At 42.3% G+C, this 8609-nt stretch overlaps 1 pseudogene; it reads left to right on the top strand.

Annotated features, from left to right (window-relative positions):
• Positions 1-1037: 1037 nt before the first annotated feature.
• On the top strand, positions 1038-6637 carry LOC112880986 (annotated as a pseudogene).
• The last annotated feature ends 1972 nt before the right edge of the window (positions 6638-8609 follow it).

Genomic DNA, 8609 nt, shown 5'->3' with positions numbered 1-8609 from the left:
ATGCTTATTTATCATGAATTATTTATATAAGAGTTCTGTATAAGTGTATGGACGTAAAAGTGCACATTAGATTATATCCTTCACTCTTGCAGAAAAGAGCAATTATATTGAGAGCTCTAAGCAAATTTAGCATAATGAAAGCTAAGATTGTGTAAGGCATGTTTTAACTTATCAAGTTTAATAATTATATTCCGGTATTACAGTTTAAGGACAGCAAATTGATACTGCTATGATGGTGGTATTTATTCAAGTAACAACATAATAATTGATGGTGTCTAGACTATTGATGATTAAATATTGTGTTGTGAAAGAAAGGTCCCAGGATCAAGTTATTAAGTTTAAGAAATAAGTTTGAGTTGATGCTAGCAAAATCTTATTAAAGACCTGTCAATCATCCCACTTCAATTTTTGTGAAATTAGTATGGGTTTGTAGACTGTCTTGGATCTGATTTTGGATACATAAATTATTCCCAAATAAGAAATAAGCATTCTATCAAGGTATTGCAGTAAACTTTGGCTAATGGAGTCCCGGTAGTGAATTAAAATACTGCTGACGACGTATTGGTCTGGTCTTACTGTTGTACTGAGTGTAAACATAAGTTTAAAGTGAACCTAAGTTGTTAATCGTTCGATCAAGTGGGAGAATGTTGAAAATTTGTGATCTCAGGATAACAACCAAAGATCTGGACAAACAATTCCACAAATTAGAGATAACCTATGAAATATAAGTCATATACCGTGATTGCCAGGCACACCTAAAGTTTCCATCTATAAGTCGGCCCCAGCCCCACAGTGCTATATATATAAGATGGAGGGTACCCTGTGTAACCCTAATTCCAGTCTAATCATGAGATTAGTCTAACACCAATCGATTAGGGGATTGGAGGGGCTAGAAGCACGTTGGTAGGCAACAATGGGAGTTGCTCTTCGTCATCGACAACAAGAACTTTATTAATGGAGAGATCTAAATCTCTCTAATTGGTGAAGATCAAGTCTACTTCATCTACATCAACAAAACTACAAGAATAGAGGCATCTATGACAACTTCAGGCTCTGGTTAGTCCTTAAGTAATTATTTCCGCATTAAGTTTAATTAGTGATCATGATTAGACTAAGTTTAAGATCCTGTTTATGGATAATTAGATCTAACACCCGCTGCCGGCCTCCAGCGCAGCGTGCTGTACCCACGGGAGTTCGCGCGCGACGGGGTCTACGGCCTCGTCTGCAACGGCGCAGTGGCGTGCGGCGCCGTGCGTGGCGGAGACTGCCGCTTCAGCCTGGTCCTGGTGCGCGCCAACAGCGACTGCACGCGGGCGTTGGCGTGCCTCTACGAATCGGAGCCCGGGACATGGGGAAGCGTCACCTCGACGGTGATCACGAGTATGGTCCGGTCAGTGACCCCCAGCGTCATGGTCGGCAACGCGTTCTACTAGCTGCTCTGGCCGACCGTACTCGAGTTCGACATGGATAACCAGAGCCTAGCTGCGATTCAGAGGCCGGAAGCCTGTACAACCGGCGGTGCTACGAGCTTCGCAATCTCACGGACGCAAGACGGTGAGCTTGGCCTTGTGGTTTTGTCGAAACTGCGCGTCAGATTGTGAGCGAGGAAGAGGTCGATTCTCGTGGTCATGGTACTGCCGAATGGGTGCTGAAGAAGACCTCTATTCTCTGTATTCTTGTAGATTCATATGAGGCGGAATTTCCTGACATAATTGAGGAGTTCTTGCATCATGGTGCTATGAAATGTATCGCATTTAACTGTACCGGGACGCTTCTTGCTGGTAACTATTTGAGCTTGTTAGTCTTCAAGTAAATTCAAGTGTTTTATGTAATTATTTTCCTAGTTCATATAAACCATGCTGGTTTCTTGTATACTTCTTGACTAGTGGTGAATTTGTTATGGTTAACAAGGATTAAAATTTCTTCTAGTCTGGAATTGCAATTTCTTTTCTGTTTTAGTTTTACCGGCAGGACCAATTGGATTGCCTGAATATGTGTTAAATTAGCAAAGGAACCTTGTATTTTCTATGTGCCTTTAGTTTTATGTGGTTCATTTTTGCAGGTTTCACTTTATTATAATAATCTTAGTTCCATATGAAGTTGGTGCTGCATGCCTGCAAAAACTTGTGATATAGACATCATCATTATTGTTGAAATGCACCGTTAAATCTTTGGGTGGTCTAGAATATCTTTCAGCTTGAAATTGTTTTGACTGGTCAATAACGATGTCTATTACATATTTCCTGCTGGATGCTCAAATGGTAGCTGTGTTATCTGGGACTTTGAAACAAAAGGTCTTGCAAAAGAATTTCGTGATAAAGATTGCACTGCATCTATAACAAGCGTTTCCTGGTCCAAGTATGGCCACCGTTTGCTTGCCTCTGCTACTGACAAGGCATTGACACTTTGGGACGTGTCATCTGGGAAAAAGATTGCCTGAATAATTCTTCAGAAGGCTCCATTGCGTGCCAGTCTTCAACCTGGTTCCCCAACCCCATCTATTTGTTTATCATGCCCTCTGTCTTCTGCACCTCTTCTTCTTGATTTGGATACCGGAAGTACCACATGTATCCCTGTTTCTGTATCTGGGAACAGTAACCCCCCTGCAGCTAATGCCCGTAATAAATTTGCAGATGGTACCCCACCTTTTACACCAACAGCTGCTGCATTTGATAAGCATGGGGATCTGATATATGTGGGCAACACCAAGGGAGAAATTTTAATCATAGATTCAAAAAGCATCCAGGTACATGCAATAATTCCCATCCCTGGTGGAGTTGTTGTTAAGGATATTGTTTTAAGCCGGGATGGTCAATATCTGCTGACAAATTCTAATGATCGGCTCATTAGAGTCTACAAGAATATTCTGCTTGTTAAAGGTTCTAGAGAGGAGATTAGAAACATGAGCAACAACGGTAATGACTGTGAAAGTCACTATGATAAGTTAAAAGTAAATGGCACAAGCTGCCTTATTCTTTCCTCTAAGCTTTGGGATTCCATCACAAGGACATTGGTGGACACCATGTTTCAGTGGTAATGGTCTGTGGGTAGTCGGCGCTTCTGCAAACAAAGGTGAGCACAAGTTGCAAATATGGGACCAAGCAGGGCCCCTTGTAAAGATCCTTGAAGGTCCAAAGGAAGCCGTCATCGATCTTGCCTGGCATCCTGCTGAACTTATCTGTAATAGGCCTTGTATACATTTGGGCTAAGGAGCATGTAGAGAATTGGAGTGCGTTTGCTCCTGATTTTGAAGAATTAGAAGAAAAAGAAGAGTACGTTGAACGAGAGGATGAGTTTGACCTGAACCCACATGAAGAAGAGGTGAATAAAATTTCTCTACTTGTCTTTTAACTGTTATTCATATTCATGGGTATACAGTTTGAGCATTTTCTCTGTAAACCCCATATGTAGGATGAGGAAGTAGCGATAGATGAGGATTCTGATGTTGATATTGAGACATTTGTGAAGAATGCAATGTACAGTGATGTGGAGGATTCTGTGGATGAGATTGTCTTCTTACCAGCAATTCCTTCAATGGGAACAACTCCACCTTTGATGATGAAGCAACTGAGGACGACGATGTTAACATCGGTACCTAGTATTTCCGACCGCCGACAAATAGGCATGGGGAATAGGAAAGGTCTCCTGTATTCCCCCTAAATACCAAATAAAAAAGTACTGTTGTATGCAGAGGCAAAGTAAATGTATCTGGTACCAGTGTTTTGAATGTAAGTTGGTATGGATAAGTACTGTTGTAGTGTTTGTATGCTGAGACAAGATAAACGTGTCTGGTATCAGTGTTGTTGGCTGTAAGTTGATGTATGCTGGTTGCACCCGTAGATGTTCGGTCTGTAGTGTCTTTTTTAAAAAAAAACAATTTCAAGATGTTAAGATTAATACCTTGATGCTGGAGGTGGTGGTCTAATCTGTGGGTATATCGATGGATGATGATATGATCCCTTCAGGGCATGGTTTGTGTTGTACATGTGATTCTAAGATGACTTATGTGGGTATACCTTATTTTTTTTTGCAGATGTTAACTTGTTAAGGTTGATACCCTGTACATGCCTTGCCTGGGCGGCGCCACACAGGAGGCTCCTGGCGGCGTGCGGCAGAGAGAAGGCGTAGCAACAACACGACGCTGGCAGAGAGCATGGCATGCCGGCGTATCATGCCTTGAGATGAAAGGTCTTTAGATGCGAGGCAGCTCAGGAAGTAGAGCGAGACCAGCGCTGGAGATTGCTCGCCCACGCCTCCGCCTTCCAGTCCACGGCGTCGGCGCCGGCGCTGCTGAGCCTGGACGTCATGAGGTCGTTGTCTGTCCTCTGGCTTCATGCGAATGGCATTTAACTCTTTTGGCATCCTGATCACAGATAGCTCAAGCCTACACACTCATTCACTGCTGGAGAAGTGAGCATTCGTCTGCGATCGTCAGTACCGGCTCTCTTTCAGCCGGTACTAACACGCAAATTTCATACCGGTTGTACAGCATAGTGCCCACGGGGGCCATTTTATACCGCCTGTAGCCACCAGCCGGCACTAAAGTGCGCCACAGACATCGAGGGACAACGACTAGATTCCCTCCAGCGGCAACTTGGTACCGACCGGCTGGAGGCTCCAACCAGTACAATGGAGCCGAGGACATTTAGTACCAGTTGTGGCCCCAGCCGGTACTAAGTGGCTCCAACCAATACAATGGAGCCGAGGACATTTAGTACTAGTTGTGGCCCCAGCCGGTACTAAGTGGAGATATCTAGTACCAGTTGGAGCCCCCAGCCGGTACTAAGTTGGTACTAAGTTGCCTTCTATATTTCAGCCCCTTCTTCATCCCTGAGCCCAAGCCAACCATTTAACTGAGCTCGGGCTTCTTCTTCTCCATGGGGTTTTAGAGAGGAGGTGCTGCCCATTTTTCTCAAGATTTGTGGGGATTTCACTCATTCAAGTGCTCAAAAGGTTAACAACTTCATCCTCTCTTCTTTGATGGTGTTTATGTTTGTTTCCATGCTTTATACTTAGAGAAATTTATGATTTTTAGAAAGAGGAGAATGAGCACGGTTTTTTGATTTATACATTCATTTGAGATATATAGAAGCGATGACTTGAATTTGAGGGAAGATTTATTGGATACTTTGCATGTGGCAAATTTAGAGTGATTTTTTTCAATTTTTCTCAAGTGATATGTGTATATATCATTATGCTAATATTGTTCAGGTGGTTTATTTTACCACGTGATTCCAAGTGCCATTATTGTTGATTCTCAATTTTGTTTAATCCGTAGAAATGGTTTTGCAACTACATCCATGACTTTTTTATCCTTCTTATATGTTATTATCAAATTTCATCCTTCATTACCTTAATGTTTTAGTGTAAAATTTAAAAAATAATATAGATAGTATAGAATATGATGATAAAAATGAAATTTGGTCCTTCATAATACTAATACTGTTACGCCTTATTTTAAAAAATAAAAGTATTTTCCAATCAATATGGTTTTTGCTGCTGGAGGGAGTGGGGCGAGTGGGGTGATCGTCATTCATCTCGAAGGAAGGGCAAAACACCAGTAGGCCCTCATGAGAAGTCGAAGAAACCAGAGCTTTTCAGAGAGCAATGCTCCGTTACTTGGAAAAAGAACATGAAAAATATGTTGCCAAGGGTGAGGAACCTCCATTTGATCTTGAGGATCTGTTGCGGTGTTATGCTCCATCACCACCAAACCCGGAGGTTCCAGCTCCACCATCTTCTTCTGCACCAGCAAAAAAATCCGTCAGAGCATTCTGCTTTCCCACCCAAGGATGGTTGAAGACCTTTGTGTTGTTGCTTGAATTTTTAAGTTGTATGTTGGTTGTTATTTAGAGTTTGGTCCTTCGTAATACTAGTATCGTTTCTTATTATGTAGTAAGATGTGCATCTTTTATTATAGTTCCTTAACAAAAAATTTGTGAAGCTCTATCCCATTGACTTAATAAATGGCTCTTCCAAAGTGTTCCTTAATAAAAAAATATGATTGCAGATGGACCAACAATGGATGTACGGCGACCGGTGTACCATGGTGTGGATTAATGGCCTAAAGTCTTTTCTTGATGCGGCTGAGGCCCACAGGTCATCGAAAGGCTTCATGTGCTGTCCATGCCGTATTTGCAGAAATAACAAGGAATTCTCTAGAAGAAACACTCTACACCTTCACTTTATTAAGAGGGGTTTCATGGATAACTATACTCTTTGGACCAAGCACGGTGAACCTGGAGTTCTGATGGAAGACGATGAAAAAGGTGATAATGATAACAACATTGTAGACTGGGCTCACTTTTATGAAGCGGGTGCCTTCGATGATGAACCAATGGACGAGGCTGAAGAAAATGCTGTAGAAGAGCAACCACATGATGAACTAGGTCAGGTGTTGCTCGATGCACAGAAAGATAGTGAAACTGTGAAGGAGTCAAAGAAGTTTGAGAAGATGTTGGAGGATCACAAGAAATTGTTGTGTCCGGATTGCAAACAGGGGCACAAAAAGTTGGGTAGCACACAAGAATTGATACAGTGGAAGGCAACAAATGGTGTTACTGATAAGGGATTTGAGGAGCTATTGGGAATCATAAAGAACATGCTTCCCAAGGGTAACGAACTGCTCTCGATATAACATACGAAGCAAAAACGGTTGTTTGCCCTCTTGGATTGGAAGTACAGAAGACTCACGCATGTCCTAATGACTTTATGAGAATCTGGATGCTTGTCCTGTTTGTGGCGCAAAGCAGTCTAAGATCAGGCAAAATGATACTGGTGATGTCGATGGGGAGCCAGCTAAGAAAAAAATTTCCCACTAAGGTTATGTGGTATTTTCCAATAATACCATGTTTGAAGCGCTTGTTCAGAAACAAGGCACACGGTAAGTTGATGCGGTAGCACAAAGAAGATCGTAAGCAAGATCGGATGCTGAGACACCAGGCAAATGGGTCCCAGTGGAGAAATGTAGATAGAGAATTCCTAGATTTTGATAGGAACACAAGGAATATGAGGTTTGGTTTAAGTACGAACGGAATGAATCCATTCGGCAAGTGGGGCAGCAGTCACAGTACATGGCCTGTGACTATATGTATGTTCAACCTTCTTTCTTGGCTATGCATGAAGCGGAAGTACATCATGATGCCAGTGCTTATCCAACGCCCAAAACAATCTGACAACGATATTGATGTGTACCTAAGTCGTTGGTTGATGAATTTTACTGTTGTGGAAGAAAGAAGGTGTACGTGTGTGGGATGAGTACAAACAGGAGACTTTCAACCTCTGAGCATTACTTTTTGTAACCATCAATGATTGGCCTGCAATTAGCAACCTGTCGAGGCAGTCAAATAAGGGATACCACGCCTGCACCCACTGTCTAGATGAAACTGATAGCTTTTATTTGAAAAAATTGTCAGAAGGTCGTGTATATGGGACATCATCGATTTCTTTCCCTCAAACAACCCCTAAGAGCGAAAGGGAAACATTTTAAAGGGGAACCAAAAACTCGTGCTAAGCCTCAGTGATGGAAAGCGTGTTTCCTCAATGATAAAGGATGTGCATGTAGTGTTTGGAAAGGGCCGTGGCAACCAACAAGATCCGAATGATGAAAACGGACATGCACCAATGTGAAAGAAGAAGTCTATATTGTGGGAGCTACCTTATTGGGAAGTCTTGGAGGTCCACAACGCAAGACGTGATGCACCTGACGAAGAATCTTTGCGTGAACCTGCTAGGTTTCTTGGGTACGTATGGGTAGGCAAAAGATACAATGGAGGCAAGGCGTGACCTGAAAGAAATGAAACAACATGACGACCTACATCCTGAAAAGAGAGACAATGGACAACACTACTTGCGTCCTGCTAGCTACACTCTCAGCAAAGAGGAGAAGAAAAGCATGTTTGATTGCTTGAACACTATGAAGATACCATCCAGGTACTCCTCGAATATACAGGGAAGAATAAATACGAAAGAGAAGAGGTTCACAAACTTAAAGTCTCATGACTACCACATCTTGATGACACAATTACTTCCGGTTGCACTGAGGGGTATTCTACCGAAGAATGTAAGATTGGCAATCGTGAAGCTATGTGCCTTCCTCAATGAAATTTTATAGAAGGCAATTGATCCAAATAAGCTCATAAAGCTACAGAATGATGTGGTCCAATGTCTTGTCAGCTTTGAGATGGTGTTTCCACCTTCGCTTCAATATTATGACACATCTCCTGGTTCACATTATGAAAGAGATAAACATTCTGGGCCCTGTATTCCTACACAATATGTTCCCTTTTGAGAGGTGTATGACAGTTCTAAAGAAATACGTTTGCAGTCATTCTCGCCCAGAAGGATGTATCGTCAAAGGCTACGGAACAGTGGAGATTGAGTTTTGTGTTGACTTTATTGATGATCTTAGTCCGATTAGGGTCCCAATGTCACGCCATGAGGGGAGACTGAAGAGAAAGGGCACACCAGGGAAGAAATCTAATATGCACATCCCTAACAATGAAATCCGCAAAGCAAACTTCACGGTTCTACAAAATTCATCCTTGGTGGCACCATATATGGGAATATTGTGCGGTCTGAAAACCCGGGGAAGTCTGAGGCCTGGATTA

This window comes from Panicum hallii, chromosome 2, assembly GCF_002211085.1.
Source record: "Panicum hallii strain FIL2 chromosome 2, PHallii_v3.1, whole genome shotgun sequence".
Lineage (NCBI taxonomy): Eukaryota > Viridiplantae > Streptophyta > Magnoliopsida > Poales > Poaceae > Panicum > Panicum hallii.
Note: the sequence above shows the minus strand (reverse complement) of the source record. Positions and strands in the feature narration are given on the sequence as shown.